This window comes from Rhinopithecus bieti, unplaced genomic scaffold (assembly GCF_001698545.2).
Source record: "Rhinopithecus bieti isolate Rb0 unplaced genomic scaffold, ASM169854v2 scaffold_15776, whole genome shotgun sequence".
NCBI lineage: Eukaryota > Metazoa > Chordata > Mammalia > Primates > Cercopithecidae > Rhinopithecus > Rhinopithecus bieti.
In genome coordinates, this window is record NW_016808836.1 from 466,349 (window position 1) to 488,581 (window position 22,233).

At 48.2% G+C, this 22,233-nt stretch overlaps 1 protein-coding gene across 2 annotated transcripts in view; it reads left to right on the forward strand.

The window, feature by feature from the left end:
- Positions 1-22,233, forward strand: part of ACTN4 (actinin alpha 4) — an 85,390-nt gene that overhangs the window by 4,795 nt on the left and 58,362 nt on the right. The gene's annotated exons all lie outside the window — the stretch shown is intronic.

Below are 22,233 nucleotides of genomic sequence, written 5' to 3' on the forward strand. Positions count from 1 at the left end.
CCTGACCTCGTGATCCGCCGGTCTCGGCCTCCCAAAGTGCTGGGATTACAGTCTTGAGCCACCGCACCCGGCCTTGTTTTTCTTAAAGTAGATTTTTTTTTTTTTCTTTTTAAAGGCTGATAATGGAGGCCCCCAAGTAGCCATCTGTTATTTTGTTCCATTACTCTAATTGCTTGCCTCTTAGGATCTGGCTAAGACTAACAGTTTTCAAAATTGAATAACACACTTACCAAAAAAAAAAAGGAACCAAACTTAAACTCAACTGTTATCTAGAAAAAAGACTGTGTAAATATGTGTGAGAGGCAAGTATACTCTGTTTGTCCTCTTGTAAGAGGGGTAGGGGAAGCCACCAGCTGCTAGCACTCTGTTCTCTCCCCTCATCCTCTCCAGAATGTATTTTAGAACTTGACTCTTCTAATCACTGAAGAAAAGGTGGGGTATGGGAAGATGGCCTGGGACTGCAGGGTCACTCACACTCACCTGGCTAAGAGTTGAGATCTGGCTGGTGCCCTGGAGTGGTGGTGCCTGCCACTCACCTAATCCTAGGCAGTTCAGGGTGTGGGCCCAGGATTGCCCTCTGCCTTTTGAAACACCCTTGCTGGTTCCGGCTTCTGAGACCAACAGGGAGGCTACTTTGGCGGCAGGGAGCTGACTCACCCTCCAGTTGGAACTGGTGCTAAAAGCTTCCATTTAATGGCAGCTGACTGCTTGGCCCCAAGTGGGCTGTCTTGTGGGGGAAGTGTTGGAGGAGGCAGGGTGGTGTGTGAATATCCAGGTAGTGCTGGTGCTATTAAGCTCTGACACAGTCAGGGAGGTCAGTTAAAATGGAATCTTATGGCCGGGCACACGCCTGTAATCCCAGCACTTTGGGAGGCTGAGGTGGGCATGGGCAGATCACCTGAGGTCAGGAATTCAAGACCAGCCTGGCCAACATGGTGAAACCCCGTCTCTACCAGAAATACAAAAATTAACTGGGCAAGGTGGCAGACGCCTGTAATCCCAGCTACTCAGGAGGCTGAGGCAGGAGAATCGCTTGAACCCGGGAGGCAGAGGTTGCAGTGAGCCAAGATCGCGCTACTGCACTCTAGCCTGGGTGACAGAGCAAGCCTCCATCTCAAAAAAAATTTAAAAAAAAAGTGGTCGTGTACTCTCAAAACGTCTTTTTCATCAGATGACAGAGGGGAGCAGGGACAAGTTTAAGTCTAAGCCTCTGGGGTGGGGAGTTCTGCCGTTTCAGCATATGCTTCAGTCATGGCAGACTTTGGCTAGACAGCGCCCTTTTTCAGAGTGAACTGAGTGTGTAGCACAAGTTATCTGCCAGTGCTATTTAGCAGATAGAATAGAGCCAAAAAAGAATTGATTTGGGAAGACCCAAGGAATTTGAAACTGTTGAGATGAACACTTTCAGCTTTTGCTACACTGATTTATGTTGTGCTGGGAATTGTACAAGCCTTTAACCAGATCTTAGGGTTGTTCTTTTAAAAAAGAATGATTTCCTTGCTGCTGCTTTTACTTTTTTGAAGGGCAGAAGGGAAGGGCAAATATAATTAGTGAACAGCTGTTTGCTCTAGTATCACTTGCTCATTCAGGTTTTCTGAATAGCTGAAATATCAACATGTTTATCTCTTCCCTGGCCTTAGTGTATCCTAGAGCAGTATTTCTCCCGGCTCTATCTTTATTCCTTCATTTAGTGAACTCCGTGTTCTCATGATTCACATTTTGTTCCCTTCCCTCTGTTTCCTTCCTTTGCCTTCATTTATGTATTTAGTTTACAGAATAACAAAAGCACTCGTGTTACCTTTAAACAAGGTAAAACTTAAACAGTTTTTTCCTCCTTTTCTTTTTTCATGGAAATAAGAGGCAAGTGATAGCAAGTGGGTAATTCAATGGCAGTGGGAACTGAAGCACTGACCTGTTACAAGAGAGACGGAAGCTTCTACTTGAGCAGATACAAATACTGTCATCTGTGGAGATCTGAAAGAAGTCTTTCTATCACTGGGTAGTTTGAGAGCTCATTAGTCTTCTTTAGGATGGGTTTAAACTTGGAAACATCAAAGCAAGTTACAAGGAAACTTAGTTTTACAGTGTTGGCAGGGTAGGCGCTAGAATTTGTTATAAAGTATCTGAAAGTGGCACAAGTATCACTTAACTTTTCTTCAAGAAGGTCTATGAGTTACATTTTAGTCAGTATCCCAGGTATCAAGGAGTGTAACTTTCAATGAATCAAAGAGAAACAGAATCATTTTAAATTCCACCCTCTGTTTAAAGAAGGATCTTATGAAGGGGAGAAATTAACCACCTGACCCAGAGAAGGATCCCGCCTCCTCCAGAAAGTGAAATTGGCCGGGCGTGGTGGCTCACACCTGTAATCCCAGTACTTTGAGAGGTCGAGGTGGGTGGATCACATGAGGTCAGGCATTCAAGACCAGCCTGGCCAACATGGTGAAACCCCATCTCTACTAAAATACAAAATTAGCCTGGCATGGTGGTGCACCCCTGTAATCCCAGCTACTCGGAAGGCTGAAGCAGGATAATCACTTAAACCCGGAAGGCGGAGGTTGCAGTGAGCTGAGATCGCGCCACTACACTCCAGCCTGGACGACAGAGTGAGACTCCGTCTCAAAAAAAAAAAAAAAAAAAGGAAAAGAGGAGTGAAATCTTTGCATATATTCAACTGGCAAGAGCATCCTTACATCAGTGCTTGGGAAGTTTTATCCAAGTAGCGGTCTCCCTGCGATTATAAAAATCCCCGAGACATTTGCCTTGGTGTTGTGCCTTTTTTGGTTGTGTTTTTTCACGTCCCTCCCCTCCCCATTCTCCATAAACAACAGAGGCATTAACTTGGAATGTCCATGGAAAGTCTTTTTTTTTTTTTTTTTTGAGACGGAGTCTTGCTCTGTCACCCAGGCTGGAGTGCAGTGGCCGGATCTCAGCTCACTGCAAGCTCCGCCTCCCGGGTTCACGCCATTCTCCTGCCTCAGCCTCCCGAGTAGCTGGGACTACAGGCACCCGCCACCTTGCCCGGCTAGTTTTTTGTATTTTTTAGTAGAGACGGGGTTTCACCGTGTTAGCCAGGATGGTCTCGATCTCCTGACCTCGTGATCTGCCCGTCTCGGCCTCCCAAAGTGCTGGGATTACAGGCTTGAGCCACCGCGCCCGGCCATGGAAAGTCTTAGAAGCTGATTGGTGTAACTTGCTTGCCTTCCCTTTAGTTTGAACAGCATTTACTCTGGAAGAGGTCAGTGGCCTTTTTCTTGGTTGTGATTTATGCAAGGTTATCTGAAGGCGAGTGGAGTGAGGTTATGTGGGATTTGCTGTTTGCCACCTGTTGTTGTGCTGGCTCCTGCCTTCCTGGGATGAGTTCCATTCTCTCCCCCTCTCCCAGGAGTGAGGGACCGTCCTGTGGCACCCCAGCCAGAGTAGTCCCCCTGTGCTTATCCCCTTCTTTCCTAAACTGCAGCCATTTGTGATTTTCCGTAACCACTTTTATAGACGCATAATAATTTCCTTTGAATCAGTTTGCACTTTAAGTTTGAAAAGGAAGACTGACAAGAGTATGGCAACTGGAAAACCCAGCTTCCCTGGCCATAAATATAATAGAAGGAAACTGCAAAAATAAACACATTGAAAACAAAACAGTGTTGTTTCCAGGTGGTTACTAAAGGCCCCAGGCCTGAGGCCTGCTCCCTTTGTTAGAAAGGGATTGGCAAGTGTTGGTGAGGTGTTAAAGACCCGCCAGCACTAAGCAGAGACTTTCTCTTTGAAGTCAGCAGGTTTATAAGAGAATCAAAGGAAATACCTTTCTTAATGTGATTCAAGGTTTAGGGTAAGGTATAGATAATCCTTAAAATTTTCCATGTGTGCATGTCACACTTACAAAAAAAAAAACTTGATCTCCTCTGGTCAAGGAGGGCAGAGCAGCGCCTTGTCCAGGAACACACAGCCCCTGTTGGCTGTGTGTGTCATCCCACCATACTAGACTGGAACATATGGCTCATGATTGGATGATGCTTGATTCATCTTCAGTTTCAAGTGTTAGTGCTTTTGGGGTTTTGTAAGAAACCAGGACACATTGAAAATATAGTCATTTCTCAGTATCTGTGGGGGATTGGTTCCAGGAACCCCCTTATATACCAAAATCCACAGATGCTCAAGTTCCTTATGTAAGATAAAACGATAGTGTTATTTGCATTTTAACTATGCACATCCTCCTGAATACTTTAAATCATCTCTAGATTACTTATAACCTAATGGTAAATGCTACGTAAATGGTTGTTACACTGTACTGTTTAGGGAATAATAACAAGAAAAATACGTACGTGTTCAGTGCAGATGCAACTGTTCGTTTTTTTCTTCCAGTATTTTTGACCCATCGTTGGTTGAATTCATAGATACAGAACCCATGGATACAGAGGGCTAACTATAAGAAATGTGGGTTTATCATTTGTTCCTTACACAACTTTTTTCTTTCTTTTTCTGTCTTTCATTCCTTTTTTTTTGAGACAGGGTGTCACTCTTTTTACTGAGGCTGGAGTGCAGTGGGACAGTCTTGGCTCACTGCAGCTTTGACCTCTGGGTCTCAAGCCATCCTCCCACCTTAGCCTCCCAAGTAGCTGGGACTAGAGGCGCACGCCACCATGCCTGACTAATTTTTGTATTTTTGTAGACATGGGGTTTTGCTATGTTGCCCAGTCTGGTCTCAGCTCCCAAAGTCTTGGGATTACAGGTGTAAGCCACTGCGCCCAGCCAACTTTTTCTTCTTTTTCTTCTTCTTTTTTTTTTTTTTTTGAGACGGAGTCTCGCTCTGTCGCCTGGAGTGCAGTGGCCGGATCTCAGCTCACTGCAAGCTCCGCCTCCCAGGTTCACGCCATTCTCCCGCCTCAGCCTCCCAAGTAGCTGGGACTACAGGCGCCCGCCACCTCGCCTGGCTAGTTTTTTGTATTTTTTAGTAGAGACGGGGTTTCACCATGTTAGCCAGGATGGTCTTGAACTCCTGACCTTGTGATCCGCCTGTCTCAGCCTCCCAAAGTGCTGGGATTACAGGCTTGAGCCACCGTGCCCGGCCCAACTTTTTCTTCTTAAGGCTTCAGTTTTCTTCTTAGAGTTGGGCCCCTCCCACGAAGAAAGCACACTGCCACCCCATCGGATTTGAACCCTCCATTCTGAAAGGAAAGCAGTGCTCTCCTGCTGAGTTAACAAGGCTTATTTAAATGTTTTTCTTCCAAATATCAGAGCAGAACAGATTCTTTGTCTTCCAGTGGAACTATCCACATGGGGCAGAAGTAGTTGGAAAAGGCAGTTACTACCCTGCAGAACACAATGAAGTCATCTTGGGAAATATCGTGGATGGTGTTGCAGTGATTGAATGCTGTATAGAACACCAGCAATACAATAGCATTTGTGTCTTCAGCTTCAGGCAGGAATAAAGAAGACTTTGTGGTTTGTTTTATGTTTTTTAAAGTTCCCCCCCAAAAGGTGTGGGGCTGAGTGATGTCTGTCACCAGCTTTCTAGTGGGTTTTTCTTTTCATCTTTTCCCCTCCCTGATGTCTTTTGAGAGTGGGTGGAAGCCACAGTCTAGGTGGATCAGAGGAAGCACAGAAGGCAGGCAGTATACCCCACTTTATGTTCTCCATGTTTAAAGGGAACACATTTGGTTTTTGTTTTGTTTTGATTTTTTAGAGACAAGGTCTCACTGTCACCCAGGCTGGAGTGCAGTGGCCTGATCATAGCTCACTGCAGCCTTGAACTCCTGGGCTCGAGGGATCTTTCAGCCTCAGTCTCCCTAGTAGCTGGGATTACGTGTGCACCACCATGGCTGGCTAATTTTAATTTTTTTTTTTTTTTTTTTTGAGATGGAGTTTCGCTCAGTCACCCAGGCTGGAGTGCAGTGGCACGATCTCAGCTCACTGCAACCTCTGCCTCCCAGGTTCAAGCGATTCTCCTGCCTCAGCTTCCTGAGTAGCTGGGATTACAGGCACGCACCATGACGCCCAGCTAATTTTTGTATTTTTAGTAGAGACAGGGTTTCACCATGTTGGCCAGGCTGGTCCCGAGCTCCTGACCTTAAGCAATCCACCCACCTTGGCCCCACAAAGTGCTGGGGTTACAGGCATGAGCCACCGCGCCCAAACTAATTTTTAAATTTTTTGTAGAGACTGGGTTTTATTATGTTGCCCACACTTTCAATCTGCAAAAAAACCAAGATAAAGAGTTTTAATATCTTACCTCCTGAGTAGTAATGACTGATTCCAGTTCTAAGAATGTCTTAATTATAGCCATCCAGATTGAGGGGACTGCAGGAAGTGAAACAGATGCATTTCTTTTTTCTTTCTTTTCCTTTTTTAAATACACATTTCATTTTGTGTATTTCACAAAATGAAATTTTTGTGTACTTCACTGGTGGTGAAGGCCAGTTTGAGGTTAGGAGAGGCATTATAGAAGGAAGCTTGCAAAGCTTGCAGGTGATTAGGCATCTGGGCATGCTGGGAAGTTGCCTGAGGGGGACGTCACAATAAGATGACTGTGGGTCTATAGCCTGCCTTAGCAAAATGACAGGCCTTCTTTTACCAAGGCCAAGGGCAGTGCTGGAAGCTGACTTCAGTCAGTGTCATCAAGGCCTCCGTTAACAAATTACTATTCTATGATCACTCTCCATCTGGGTGTGAGTAAAAGGTATTTAGTTGCTATCACCATGGAAACCGAGTTGCTTACTTACTGTTTTGGGGAGTGCCCTCATACCAGAGGCAGTGCTAGTGGTGGAGTGTTAGGCCCCTGGGCAGAAAAATAGGTCCTTCCACTTGGTATCACAGGAAAATACCTACATGCACAGCAGCCTTGCCAGGTAGGGGATGAAGGGCATCTGTCCTCAGGGCAGGAGATGGGCCAGTTGATTTTATTGATGAGGAGTGTGCATTTGTGCATGAGAGAGGGACAAGAAAAAGGAGAGCACTCCATGAAAGCCGCTGCTGGCTTTGTAGCCTAGAAGAGTGCTTTTTTCTCTAGGAGTTTAGAGTTGGAATCTCAGCTATGTGACTTCTTAATAGTAGGGGAAAATATGCCTGTATCTTTTGCCTACTTCCACAAACACTGATAAATTAAAAAGAACTCTAAAGTTTCCCACAAATCCCAAGCACAAGTAACTTTTTAAAAAAATCCACATCCTCCCTACTCCAAATCTAACAGCAAATCCTTTTCTCCCTGTCACTCTCTGCTTTTCTTCAAGAAAATACCTTGCCTTAAACTATTTATTGGATGAAAATATTAAACGTTTTCACAAAGTGCTTCTTTGGCTGTTACTGGTATACCTTGCATTTGGAAGGGTCAGAGATTTGAAGACTTCTGTGGTCTTCCAGTTCTGGCCTATGAAATACAGTCAGTTTCAGAATTCAAAATGTCTGGAAGAGCCAACTTGCCAGGCTGGTTCAAGGGCAATCAGATGAATCGACTCTTCTGCGAACCAGTCATGATTCAGATTTTCAAGTCCTGGAAGGTATCCAGACGGTAAACATCACCAGGATTGTGAAGCAGTTACTTTTTTTGTTGTTGTTGTTGGATCATTTGAGCTACACTGCCAAGACTGTGGTAGGACTTGTCTGTGTAAAACAGAAAGGGCTGTCTCTAGATGTCTTTTTCAAGGATGTTTGCTGTAGTCACCCAACACTGTGTCTTGTGGTGGGGTGAGATGAAATACCTAGAGCAGTTAGGGGAGGGCCCTCTTGGACATTTTTTGAACTAATTTTCCCTTTCCATCTGTACCTTTTTTTTTTTTTTCTGAGACAGAGTCTCACTCTGTCACCCAGGCTGGAGTGCAGTGGTGCGATCTTGGCTCATTGCAACCTCCACATCCTGGGTTCAAGTGATTCTCCTGCCTTAGGCTCCCGAGTGGCTGGGACTACAGGCGTGCACCACTACGCCCAGCTAGGTTTTGTATTTTTTAGTAGAGATGGGGTTTCACCATGTCGGCCAGGCTGGTCTCAAACTCTTGACTTCGTGATGCTCACCTAGGCCTCCCAAAGTGCTGGGATTACAGGCATGAGCCACTGCGCCCAGCCCCTTTGTAACTTTCATTAACACTGATGAGGCACAAGCCATGGGATAGAATCGACTCCATTGAGAGCTGTGAGCCAATTGAGGGATGATTGGTTAATAGATTGTGGCTTAAAGCCGTGGAAGGTAAGGGGTGACACTTGACTCCTACCAGCCTTATAGAAACACCTCAGAGATTCACAGGAAACAAACTTTGACCATAGAAACAGAAGACCCACAGCGCACTGAGTTCTCTTAGCAGCTACCTCAGGGTTGAGAAAGTTTTGGGCCTCTTTAATAAACCAGCACAGAGAAGTTCTTGCCAAATACGGCCTGCTCTCGGGCCACAGGGTTAGCTTAGGAGACAGCTTTCTTGCCTAAAAATAAATGCATGTTCCTATCAGACATTCCAAGCATAGTTTAAACATGAGACTTCTGAGCAGCAGCTCAGACTCTGTGGGTTCAATTATGTCAGAGTGTGGGCAGTGAGGGCTTTTGGGGAGCGTGCCCCGCGATTTGGGATTGGTTGTGGCCACCAAGGAAATCAGAAGACCAAATGCAAAACTTCCTCTATTTTTTTTTTTAAATTTTTTTTTTTTTTTTTTTTTTTGAGTTGGAGTCTTGTTCTGTTGTCCAGGCTGGAATGCAGTGGCGCGATCTCGGCTCACTGCAGCCTCTGTCTCCCAGGTTCAAGCTGTTATTTTCCTGCCTCAGCCTTCCAAGTACCTGGTACTACAGAAGTAGCCATCATGTCCAGCTAATTTTTGTATTTTTAATAGAGACGGGGTTTTGCCATGTTGGCCAGGCTGGTCTTGAACTCCTGACCTCAGGTGATCCGTCCACCTCTGCCTCCCAAAGTGCTGGGATTACAGGCCTGGGCCACCGCCCCCAGCCTTATTTCTATATGTTCTTGATTTATCACGGGCTGGCGGGGGAGACAGCATGCATATAAATAATGAACCAGGTAACTTCAGATAGGATTGCGTGCTATAAATTAAATAACAGCTAGCATTTTACCTTGTCATAGACACTATTCTAAGTGCTTCCCATGGACTGACTTGTATAATCTTGTGAGGCAGGTGTTGTTACCCTTACATGCAGAAATGGATCCATGGGCCTTTAAGCCACTTGCCCATGTGACTGTGCCAGGATTTGAATGTAGAATTTGAGGCTTTCAAGTTTATGCTGTTATTTCTACACTACACTGAAGTCTAGTCATTGGGAATGGCTTTGTGAGAGGGTGGTGAGGGGAGGAGTGTGCAGCGCAGGTACTTTAGATGGAGACGAATGTCTCAAAGAGGTGGCATTTCAGCTGTTCCTTAACAGATAAGAAAGAGGGAACCAAGAGAGCACCAGAGGAACACGCTTCCAACGGAGGAAACCAGGCGAGGGGGCGCCTGAGGAGCAGAAAGGCCCGAGTGGTCAGAGCAGGGCCTGTGGAAGAGATGAGCACAGCCAGATTGCTTAGAGCTGTGTTGTCAGAAGTGCTGATGAGTCTACATTCAACTTGCGCCTGCAAACTCAGTCCCTCTTAGATGCCAGTAGGTCAGGAACCTCATGCTTCCAGGACTCTGGCACTCCCACCCTTTCCTCCCAGGCCTCCTGGACAGGCCAAACCAGAACTGACTTCTAAAGTGGAAACTCCAAGATGGCAGAACATGAAGCCAAACAAAAGTTGCAGTTATCTCTGTGATGATTTCAGCAGTCGGCACCTGTATTTGATTAAAGCGTTGGTAATTTTGAATCTGGAGTTTTATGGCACTGTGTGTACTCATAATGGCTTTGTAGTGTGACTGTCTTAGGGAGCTTAACTTTTACAACGCGAACAAGTTCCAGCCCCTGTTGGTCCCATGAAGAGGCCATTTCTACCTGGTGGGTTGCCACTTGCTTTACAAAGCATCTTTTGTAAAAAGTTGAGTCTCCTTCTTTGAAGATGGAAGCTAGGAAGCCTGATTTTTTTCCCTACAATAAATATTGTAGAAGATGGCAGCCTGATTTTTAAACTGGCTTTTCTCCTAGGTCCTTTCCTTCTCTATAAATGCCTCTTTCACTTAGTGTTTCCTCCCTGTTTCCTTTGGTCAGGTGGAGTGAGGGTGGTTCTAGTTCAGAGAAAGAGACAGGCATGCAGCTGAGGTGCTCAGCGTTCTGTACCTCACTGGAAACCAGTCCAGGAACACTAGGTTTCACTAGGTTTCATTGCACCCACAACTCCCCATTTGAAGGCAGAGCTTGTCAAACGAGTTATGTGGCTTTTACTCAAGGAGGGAGGAGCGGCAACAGAGAGCTCGGGGCTATTGATAGACACTGCTGCCTCTGTACACAGAGCACCCGGCAAGAAGTTACCTTCATGGGTTGTCTAGAGTGAACGTGGGCTGGGAATTCTCTCCGCCTTACCACTGATGATTCGACAGCAAAAATCACCCCTGTGGGTAGAGTATAAGGGAGTAAATGAGTATGGTGGCCTGTGATGGTGCAGCCAGCCCAGCTGCTTCAGCTGGAAAGAAGATGGTGAGGTTTCCATTCTCCTGGCAGCATACCCAAGTGAACTTGTTAAATCTTTTAAGTAGTTGTATAGGAGGGGAGATAAGTGTGTGTGTATGTTTATTCTTATCCCCTTAAATACAAAAACAAAACTTCCCCTTTATAAAATCAAATCAGGGCGGGAAGAGGTGCATGGCACATGGAAAATGTGTCGGATTAGATTGAGTCCTACCCCACGTTTGGCACACAGCTGTAAGTTTCCATGGTGGGTGGCTTACGCATTTATGCTGAGCTGAACCTGCTCCAAGCTGCTGCAGTATAGGAAAGTCTGTCTTGGAGGGGAAGCTGCCTCTATCACACTGTAAAGACATGGAAGGTCTTTTGAAAGGCTCCAGCAGTCACCACTTGGGTAACAGGATTAGGGGCTGTTGAGCAAAGTGGGTCTGCATTTTTTTTGTTTGTTTGTTTTGGAGACAGAGTTTCTCTTTTGTCCAGGAGTGGAGTGCAATGTCACAATCTCGGCTCACTGCAACCTCCGCCTCCTGAATTCAAGCAATTCTCCTGCTTCAGCCTCCCAAGTAGCTGGGATTACAGGTGCCTGCCACCATGCCCAGCTATTTTCTTTTTTTTTTTATTTTTTTGAGGCAGAGTCTGGCTCTGTCGCCCAGGCTGGAGTGCAGTGGCCGGATCGCAGCTCACTGCAAGCTCCGCCTCCCAGGTTCACGCCATTCTCCTGCCTCAGCCTCCCGAGTAGCTGGGACTACAGGCGCCCACCACCTCGCCCGGCTAGTTTTTTGTATTTTTTAGTAGAGACGGGGTTTCACCGTGTTAGCCAGGATGGTCTCGATCTCCTGACCTCGTGATCCGCCCGTCTCGGCCTCCCAAAGTGCTGGGATTACAGGCTTGAGCCACCACGCCCAGCCTATTTTCTTGTATTTTTAGTAGAGGCAGGATTTCATCATGTTTGCCAGGCTTATCGCGAACTCCTGACCTCAGGTGATCCACCTGTCTCGGCCTCCCAAAGTGCTGGGATTACAGGCGTGAGCCACCGCGCCTGCCGGCCACATTTTATAGCCAACCAGCTTCTTGTGTAACTTGAGTTGGGGCTTCTTGGGCCCCAGAGTCCAGCACTCAGGTAGAAATATGACCGCCAGGGCCAGACAGCAGCCCTCGCTGGGCCCCTCTGCAGAGCAGAGCTCTGTGCCGAGCCTTTAGGGGTATGAGAGAAACCGGAGACCCGGCCTGTGCTCTCAAGGAGCTCACAGTGTAGCTGGGGAGAGAGCAAGGCCACATGAGACCTCAGAAGGACACTAAGCGGCACACCGACAAGCCCACAGCACTCTAGCCGTGTCCTGGGAGAGGAAAGGGGTGAATCAGGGCAGGTGGGGTCAGTCATGGAAACTTTCATAAAGGAGGTGAGTGTGCAGGAGGGGCGGGCCTTTGCCCCCGCTACGGGCAGGTTGCCGGGGGCAAGTGTATTAGGGGGTCCCGCGTGCAATCGAACATTTCTTAGCTGCCTCTTTCGAGTAGCCCTACCAGTTCCTGTCCCCATAAGCATCATCTTCGGGGAGCTGCTGGTTTGAAGGATGAGGTACCACGCTCATCTTGGCCATGTCTTAGAACCTGAGGTTCTGGGTCCATATCCATTCACGCGTCCTGTCACTGTCACAGATATCGTGGGTGGGCCGGACTTTTCCCCCCAGGTGGGAGGGGTTGCCTTCTGAGGCATATGTTTTCAGCCAGCTGATGGCCTCTTCAGAATTAGCACCGGTTTCGACAAAAAGAATGGAGAGAGATTCCCTTCTCATGTCCAAGGGTCTGCCCAAGCTCTGTGTCTCAGCCCCTCAGTGCGTGTGTTGCTGCACGCCGCCGCCCAGATGACCTCGCACAGCTGGAATGGCAGCCCCTGTATTGAGAAGTGGGATCGGCTGCCAGTCGGCTGGCGAGGCTGGGTTGCCACAGCTCCTCTGTTGCTCTGCAACGCGGGTGGCCTAGGAGTGTGCTGCCTTCAGTTTATTCCTGCCTGCCAAGCTATGCTTCCAGGTGCTATTCTTTTCTTTAAATAACTGCCTTAGTGCTGGCTTGTGGAACTTAGCGTTCCCATCCCAGGAAATACTCCAGTGTTTTTTTTTTTTTATTTTAAACTCATTCAGATGCTCATAGCCAAATGTTTGACTTAAATACCACAGTGCCCTTGATATTGCCTTCCCCACACCGACAAACCGAGTTGCATTCTGGTCCCACTGTGGGCTAAGGTTAGGGTAGTGGCACTTGCCTCTTTGTGTGGTTTTGGATGTGTTTCTCCCCACTTCAGATAACGCATGACAGTTGTAATATAGCTCAGCTCGTGCAAGTCAAGTAGGGGCAGAAATCAACCAGGAGAACTCAGCCTCCGTCCTGAAGGATTAGACTGTCTGGGATCAGTAGGTTTGCCATAGAAGGATTCAGTGAAGATGGCGAGGGTGGCGGCTGTTGCTGGATTGAGCTCCTCCCTGCAGGCTGGGCACGGGAGCACTGCAGTGCCATGAAGGGGGGGGATGTTAGCACAGCTGGTTCCTATTTCTTTTTCCACCTGGTTAGGACTTCCGGGGAGGCCCTGCCCAGCAGTACTTGTGAGATGCTGCCTTCCTCTTTTTTGAAAGGCATAGGTAATAAGGAGGTGAACGTGTTTTGAGAAGAGAACCTGGAGCTCATTACTTGTAGTTGGGGCATATATTGCTTCACTCCCACTTTGGGAGAGTTTTTTTCTGGGGAAGTTCAGGATCAGAGAGTTTCCTGCATGGTTCCAGGGGCTGGGAGGAGCCGCCTGCTCAGCTGGTGGTTAGCTGATAGCACCCAGCCTACCCACCTAGATAAGAGGCGGTTCAGATGTCACTGGGATTCGCAGTGCCACAGGTTGTCTTTGGGCCCAAGCAGCTAGCTAGCTGCACCCCGGGAGGGGGTGTTAAGAGCACTGAAGCTCCCGTGGGAGAGTGCCTTTGACATCCCCGACTCCCCAGAACGAGGAGGTAGTGAAAGGTGTCAGTGGGAAGAAGGCTGGGCCAGAGCATAGAGGGAGGCCGACCTGGGCTCCACACCCAACTCCTCCACCACGGGCTGGCAGTGCGACCCTGGGCAGGTGGCAGGGGTTAAGCCTCAGTGTCCTCCTTTGAAAAGGGGCATCATCCTACCCTCAGGATTCTGAGGATTAGACATGATAGTGCGTAGGAAGCACTCCGGTGCCTGGTACACTGCAAGTGCTCAATAAATGCAGCTTCTCAAAATGATTTCAATGGCACATGGTCCTGCATCCAGATGGGGTCTGCTACTTGAGTCTCCTCCTCAAAGGGGCCTGCTGAAATACGAAACTCAGTGGGAAACCAAAACACACCCCCTTCCTCCAGTGCTCCCCAGGAAGCGCCAACTCCTGAGCCCAGCCAGCAGCTTCAAAGAAGCACCATCCAACAAGTGGCAGTGGGCACTTGAGCAAGTGACTTAACGCAGCCCTCTCCCCAGCCCCGCATCCATCTGGGCCTCACTGTCTGGGAGGTGGCTTCTTGTTTCAGAGTTACAGGCCCTGAACAATTTTGTGTTGGGATGTGCCATAGGCAGTGCCAGGAAGGTTCTTTCATGAGTAATTTAACTTGTTACCAAGTTTGCTATCAGCCGGGGGGCTCTTTCCCTGGGTCCCCTTCTTTCCCTGGGTCCCCTTCCCCCCAAAGCAAACTCTAACTCAAGTTAGAAACATCCCACAGCCTGGAGTCAGGCCGCCCTCTCTTCAGTTGGTGTGTGATGTAGAAGCAGGAAGGGCTTCCCACTGATAACCCTAAAAATAACTGCCCAGAAATACTGTCAGATGGGGCCAAGAGGTGCGCAGGAGCCTGTGCCCAGCTGCCGACCTGGAACGTGGGACTTTCTAAAGGGTTTGAAGGAGCCCTGCCCCTTCCAGGCCTCTTCCCCACAGTGCTTCTCACGGCTGCCGCTCCATCCCCTTTCCTCCTTCCTCCCGCGCCCCCCCCCTTTCCTGGGGTCACTTCCTGATGCCATTCTTCAACTTCGCCCCTGTTCCCCCCCAAAAGCAATCAAATCCACAACCTAATAAGGCAAAAGAATGAGGAGAATGTCCGCCTCCCAGCCTCTCCCCTACCAGGGTGCAGGCCCGAAGCAAATTTGGAAAATGTTACAACGGAGTGACAAGCGACGGGGTCTGGGGGTGGGGCGGTGCTGCCCATTGTTGGCCTGGGGCAGGATCCTGAGGGAGGGCCACCCGGTTTGCGCTTTCCAGATCAGGCTGTTGACACCCTTCTAGCACAAAAAAATGTATGGAAAGTAACTGCCTGAGTCAGCTGCGTCTCCAGTTGTGGGATCCACGTGCCAGGAGAACACGAAGTACAAACACACAGGTCCGTGGTGGGAGCCTGCTCGGAGACACCTCCCCACCGTCAAGGCTGGGCCTGTGCAAATTCAAACACTTCTTGCCTCTGAGATGAGCAGTTTTCTTCCCCTTGACTGTGCCAGGGTTAAATTAGCCTGGGCATTAATTAAAACTTGTCAACACTTAGAGTGGGGCTCCCAGAAATTTGTCACCCCTCCTAGATCATTATCCCAGGCTAATCAACCCTCTCTAAAGCAGTTTCCATTCTTGACCTAGTGGGAGGGAGGAACAAGCCCCTCAGTGCTGGGGAGCCCTGGGGGAGGTAGGGACTGACTGGGCCCAACCCACTTTGTTTTGGAAGGTCAAGCTTAGTAATTAACCTGAATGCTCGGAGGAGGGGGTGAAGAAGAAAGAACTGGGTCTAGGGATGTGCCAGGTCTTTCAAATTGCTAATTATCAGCGAGCATGAGGTCATCCGTAAATATATCTAATTCTTTAGCTTGTAATTAAGGTGCTCATTAAAAGTGCAGGGAAGTCTTGTTTTCCTAAAAGGGGAAAAAAAACAACAACACAAAAAGCCTTTGTTTTGACCTGACAGGATGGCTCAGAACAGGGGGAGGACTCAAGGCACAGGACTAGTTTCCTGCCTTAAAGAGCCTTTACAGGAAATTCACTGCAAACGGTGTTGGTGACCCTGCCAAGGAGGCAAACCTAGGGTGATGTCATTGTTCGAAGCTGTCACCACCAAGCCTCTGACCTTGGGGCGAGGAGAGTTGGTGGGATTAAAAAATGAGTGTGAGTGTGTGTGTGTGTGTGTGTGTGTGTTTAGCAGTCTCCAAAGAGGCAAGTCAACAGAAAAGCCTAGAGGGAGAAAAATCGCAAGGCGGGGGGTCTCAGAAATATTCTTAGCTGGGTTCAACTTTCCTCGTTTTTCTAAGTTTAAAAAAATCCTCTCTTACTATTTTTGCTCCTCAAAATGCTGCTGCTTTTTCAGAGACAGCCTTTTTTGAGCCATTCCCTATTTAGTGTTTTGGGTAATTGGCTGTTACAGTATGGAATTTGTGGCCCAAAGGCAGCGTGGTTAGACACTAGGTGCACGGTGCCCCATCGTTATGAAGTGTGGAAACTGAGATGCTGGGCTAGTCTGATGTATCTGTTTCTTCCACCAAAAAAAAAAAAAAAAAAAAATTGGAGAACTACCCAATGCCAGTGACTTGGCATCTCTAAGTCGCTAATCTTCCATGTGCCTCCAGGAACCGTCTGGAGCGTCCCTGAAAAAAGGACAAGCTTTGTATCTTGTCATTTTTCCTCTGGCTGGAAGTCTGAGAGGCATAAACACAGTCTTAAAATGAAAGCAACAAAAATAAACTCAAAGCAGCCCTGCGTGAAGACATTAATGCAAAATATGCAAGCTGGCTTCCTATCTAATACGGCAGAAGGCAGTCAGAAGAGCCAGGCCTGGTTAAGGAAGGAGTTATGTCTCTGGAGGTGCCTGTTCCTCAGAATTACAAATAAACCCTGGGCGATTACTCAGATGAGGTTGTAATGCGGTGTCTCATTTCATGCTTTGCACAGTCCAGTTTCTTGATGGAACCAACGGCCTCTGAAATGCTAATGCAGGATCAGGATACAGTTAGAGTGCCCCCCTTCCTGTGCCCCTCCTAACATCCTAACAGCTTTAGAAGGAAGTTTGAAGATTAAACAGGAGAGCCATGTAAGTTTCCTGTGATCCTGGATCCTGTGATTGGTTAATATTCTTTCTTTTCAATCCACTTGACATTTACCCAGATACCATGTTAGGCTTGGAAATACAAGAAAGAAAACCAACCCAGCCCTGTCCTCATAGAAAAGATAGACAATGAAGGGCCGGGCGTGGTGGCTCATGCCTATAATCTCAGCACTTTGGGAGGCTGAGGCGCGCAGATCACGAGGTCAGGAGTTTGAGACCATCCTGACCAACATGGTGAAACCCCGTCTCTACTAAAATACAAAACATTAGCTGGACGTGGTGGTGCGCGCCTATAGTCCCAGCTACTCGGGAGGCTGAGGCAGGGGTATTGCTTGAACCTGAGAGGCGGAGGTTGCAGTGAGCCGAGATTGTGCCACTGCACTCCAGCCTGGCAACAGAGTGAGACTGTCCCAAAAAAAAAAAAAAAAAATTGGCTGGGTGCGATGGCTCACACCTGTAATCCCAGCACTTTGGCAGGCCGAGGTGGGCAGGTCACGAGGTCAGGAAATCGAGACCATCCTGGCTAACATGGTGAAACCCTGTCTCTACTAAAAATGCAAAAAATTAGCCAGGCATTTTGGCGGGCCCCTGTAGTCCCAGCTACTCGGGAGGCTGAGGTGGGAGAATGGCGTGAACCCGGGAGGCGGAGTTTGCAGATCGCACCACTGCACTCCAGCCTGGGCGACAGAGCAAGACCTCGCCCCCCTACCAAAAAAAAAAAGAGAACTAAGATGGAAATGAATTGCATGATGGAAGTGAGCAGACTGTTAGGGCGATAATGCAGATGTGAATGTGATCTTGTTTTACTGCTCACTGACTCACTGAAGTAGACCCATTGACTTCGCCTTTGTGGATTTGGAAAGGGTCTTTCCAATGTGCTCTGTGTGTCTGGGAGCTCAAGTGTTCAGAGCTGCCTCCCTTATAAATCGACCTCCAGGTGAGTCGTGTGTTTGGTTCTTGGCGTGTGGTATAGGCTCCCCAGGGCTGAGGAGTCACCTTGGGATCTAGCTTTTTCTTTTTCTTTTCTTTTTTTGAGACAGTCTCTCCCTGTCACCCAGGCTGAAGTACCATGGTACGCACTTGGCTCACTGCAACCTCCATCTCCTGGATTCAAGCGGTTTCTCCTGCCTCAGCCTCCCAAGTAGCTGGGATTACAAGCGTTGTATTTTTAGTAGAGACGGGGTTTCACTATGTTGGCCAGATTGGTCTCGAATTCCTGACCTCAGGCAGTCCACTGCCTTGGCCTCCCAAAGTGCTGGCATTACAGGCCTGAGTCACCACGCCCAGCCAAAATCCAGCTTTTTCTTAGTTCCTGGCTTGGGACATGTTGCTGGAAAGGAATGAGCAAGAAGACAAGAAGGATGCATCTCCTGGCCAAGGAAACTAGAGTTTGGAGGTGTCACCTGTCAGTGGCATCTCTAGAATTTCTACATGGGAAAGGCATAGGTGACCCAGTCTGGTTTGGAGTAGATGGGACTGGATAGGGGACTAGTCTTGAAGCTGCAAGCACGCTCTTTTTACTTAGAGCACAGGCAGCTGGGGAGGAGATCACTGTGGTGTGGGTGGCAGAAGCCATCCCTAGGCATCCCCTAGGAAGACGGTGGCCCTTGGCCTGCCTGAGCTGCTGCTTGTTTTAGTAGCTGCATTCGGTGCCACATTTTTGTGGTAACTGCCAGGAAGTGGAGCCCAGCGTGGCCTCCGGAAGTTGGTAAGGTTTGCACCACATTTTAACAGGCTGGTAACAGTGCCGGAGCTGATACCCTCATGGTTGCAGCCCTGGGATTTTGTTCTTTGGGGACACTTTGGAATGTGTCACTCAGAAGTCTGGCTCACTAGCTCCACAAGCGAAAGACTCCTTGGGTAGCTGGAAACAAGCGTTGGGGGAAGGAGGGAGAGGCAATTGCAGCCTAGCCAAGAATCTCAAGGCTCAGTCTTCAATGTATGGAAACTTCAGTCCTTTTCTGATCTTTAGTGGAAATAGCTGTTCACTCTTAGCGCCACTTGGAAAGTGTTGGCAGCTGAAGGGGGTCGTTCCTCAGGGGCCCCCAGAGCCAGTGTATCTGGTGTTTCTAACATTTTCCTAGCCACCCCTTTCTCCTCCATTTGCCCCATCCCAGCCCCCAGACTCCCAGCCCCACCATTCAGATAGGGTGGCTGGAAAGAGCATCTCCTAGGTCCTCTAGGAAACTCGGTGTTTCCACTCAAGGGAGTTGAGGATCACACAACACCCTCCTCTTCCACCTGGGATTTCAGGCCGTCTGTGGGAGCACAGGAGCATAGTGGGGTAGAGATCAAAGGAGGCTGGAAGCCAAGCCAGGGCAGCTCCACCTGGAGCCCCCTTTCAGGAACAGCAAGGACAGGCCGGTGTGTATCTTGTTGCTCAGAGCAGGTGATCCGGTCATTTGGACCATCGTGAGGAGAGTGGATGTGAGTGTGCACCTGATTCTCTTCTGGGGCTGAGGGACTGTGGTCTTGGATTATTACATGGTAGGTGAGGTGACAAAATGGAAGGAAGTAGTCTGGGTGGGGACTGGGGCGGCCACTGCAGAGCTCCAGCTGATGGTGGGCCAGGTGGGAATGGGGGCCTGGGACTTCACGAAGCTGGAAATGGAGAGTTTTATGGGGCACTTCATTCAACTTAAAACAGAAACCTGCTGCGGTGTGGTGGCTCATGCCTGTAATCCCAGCTCCTCGGGAGGCTGAAGCAGGAGAATCCCTTGAACCAGGGCATCGGAGGTTGCAGTGAGTTGAGATGGCGCCATTGCACTCCAGCCTGGCAACAGAGCGAGACTCGATCTAAAACAAAACAAAACAAAAAACCTGCAGGCCATACAAAATAGGGCCTATTGGGTGTCAAGAGCTACCCATTTGTGACCCCTGACCTTGACCCTATCTCTGCCTCTCCTCTAGTCTCCCCTTTCCTCTTGTCTGAATTGCTGCTGCTTAATCCTCTCCCTAGGAGCAAGAAAACTATATTTTGCCCCTTAGTGACAGCTCTGATAAAAGGTGGTTGAAGTGGATGGTAGTAAAAAGGGTTTGCCTTAGCTGTGGTTTTCTAGCCTCCGGACTCTTCCCCCTTTCCCATCACCATAGATAATTAAGAGTTGACTCCTCAAAATTCCTCCCACCATATTGCATATTTTTAGGCTTCAGGTTTCTGTGAACCAAAATAGTGGAAAGTTTTTTTGTTTGTTTTGGGTAGACAAAGCGACACTTTTCTACAGAGGCAGCCATTCTGCACACACAATAACCTGGTGAACAATACCAGCTTTCTGTTAATAAATGAACTGCCAGTTCAGAATTTGTACCCAAGTGGCAGATGGACAGAAATAGTTTCTTTAGGATTGATCCCTTAAATTTGACTTCTGGAAGATATTGGCCGTCCAGGTTTTGTGACAGAGATCCAGCCCGAGATCTTTGTAAACAGAAAAGCCTGAATACAGCATTTCCTATTGCTAGGAGAGTTGATGGATTTCAGGAAAATGGAATATAGTAGATGTGCAATGAATTTGTTGACTTGAAAACAAATTTGGATACTTATCCCTGAAAAATTCAGTCAATTTTTTCCTAAACTGTAATTGAGTCCCTGTTGATTGCATTACTAGCCCCGCAGTCCTTATCAAACTTCGCATTTGGAGCAGGCAGGCTGTCTGGGAAAAGCCAGGAAGCTCGCCGTGAAGCCATCGCCCTCTGCTTTTAACTTTTTTAGGCTCTGTTGCCTCTGCGCTGGTTTGAGTATTTCCTGGCTCAATTGTTTTCTCAGGCTGGCCGTGAGTCCTTAGATGTTATTTGTGTGCCTAGAAATAGCTGGAAGAAAAATGGTTGTAATGCTTTGCATTACTCACTGCTCTCCATGGATGGAAATTCTGTGAGGGAAAGAGAACTTTCCATCCAGAAAAAGAGCTGGGCAGCGTAGACTTCATTGTCCTGCTGGCCTGTCATGTTATTCTACTATACTACAGCAATTAGGATGAGAGAGTTTCTCGCCCTCCCTGGGTGTGCTACCTAAGGTACTCTAGGGTAGGGACCAAAGTGGCGGGAGTTCTCATAGTGGGCTTTCCTGCCCACTATGAGACGTATGGGCCACAAAGCAGTATTTCTTACATGTGGTTGTTTTCTTTTTTTGAGACAGTCTTGCTCTATTACCCAGGCTGGAGTGCAGTAGCATGATACCAGCTCACTGCAACCCCCACCTCCCAGGTTCAAGCGATTCTCCTGCCTCAGCCTCCCGAGTAGCTGGGACCACAGATGCACACCACCACACCTGGCTAATTTTTGTATTTTTAGTAGAGACGGGGTTTCTCCATGTTGGCCAGGCTGGTCTCGAACTCCTGACCTCAAGTAATCCACTCGCCTCGGCCTCCCAAAGTGTTGGGATTACAGGCGTGAGCTACCACGCCTGCCAAGGTTCTATGATTTGATCTATGTTCTTTGTTTGTTTGTTTGTTTTTTCAGACATAGTTTCGCTCTTGCTGTCCAGGTTGGAGTGCAATGGCGCAATCTCGGCTCACCGCAACCTCTGCTTCCCGGGTTCAAGCAATTCTCCTGCCTCAGCCTCCCGAGTAGCCAGGATAACAGGCATGCGCCACCATGCCCTGCTAATTTTGTATTTTTAGTAGAGATGGGGTTTCTCCATGTTGGTCAGGCTGGTTTCAAACTCCTGACCTCAAGTGATCCACCTGCCTCGGCTTCCCAAAGTGTTGGAATCACAGGTGTGAGCCACCGCGCCCAGCCCCTGTAACCATTTTTAAGTGATTGATCTCAGCGTGATTGATGGAGATGATGGGGTTAGCCATTCACTCTTTTTTTTTTTTTTGAGACAATTTTACTCTGTCGCCAAGGCTGAAGTGCAGTGGCACAATCTTGGCTCACTGCAACCTCTGCCTCCTGGGTTCAAGCGATTCTCCTGCCTCAGCTTCCCAAATAGCTGAGATTACATGCATGTGCCACCATGCCTGGCCAGTGTTTGTATTTTTAGTAGAGATGGGGTTTTGTCAATGTTGGCCAGTCTGGTCTCAAGCCCCTGACCTCAGGTGATCCCTGTGCCTCAGCCTCCCAAAGTGCTAGGATTACAGGCATGAGCGACCGCGCCCGGCCTATTTATCATTTATTAAGCATTTATTTATACCCACTATGTGCCGTAAACAAGGTGCTGGGTAATGAGATATGAACAGAATAGTCCTTCTTCTCATCCTTATGGAGCTTACAGCCTAGTCGGGGACAACAGGCATTAAAAAATAACAACAGTGAAAACCCAAGACATACATAGAGTGTTCCAAATTGTGATTTTATTTTTTTTTTTGAGACAGAGTCTTGCTCTGTCGCCCAGGCTGGAGTGCAGTTCCCGGATCTCAGCTCACTGCAAGCTCCGCCTCCCGGGTTTAAGCCATTCTCCTGCCTCAGCCTCCCGAGTAGCTGGGACTACAGGCGCCTGCCACCTCGCCCAGCTAGTTTTTTGTATTTTTTAGTAGAGACGAGGTTTCACCGTGTTAGCCGGGAGGGTCTCGATCTCCTGACCTCGTGATCCGCCCGTCTCGGCCTCCCAAAGTGCTGGGATTATAGGCTTGAGCCACCGCGCCCGGCCAATGTGATTTTATTTTTTATACACACACACACACACACGCTCACATATATATATATATA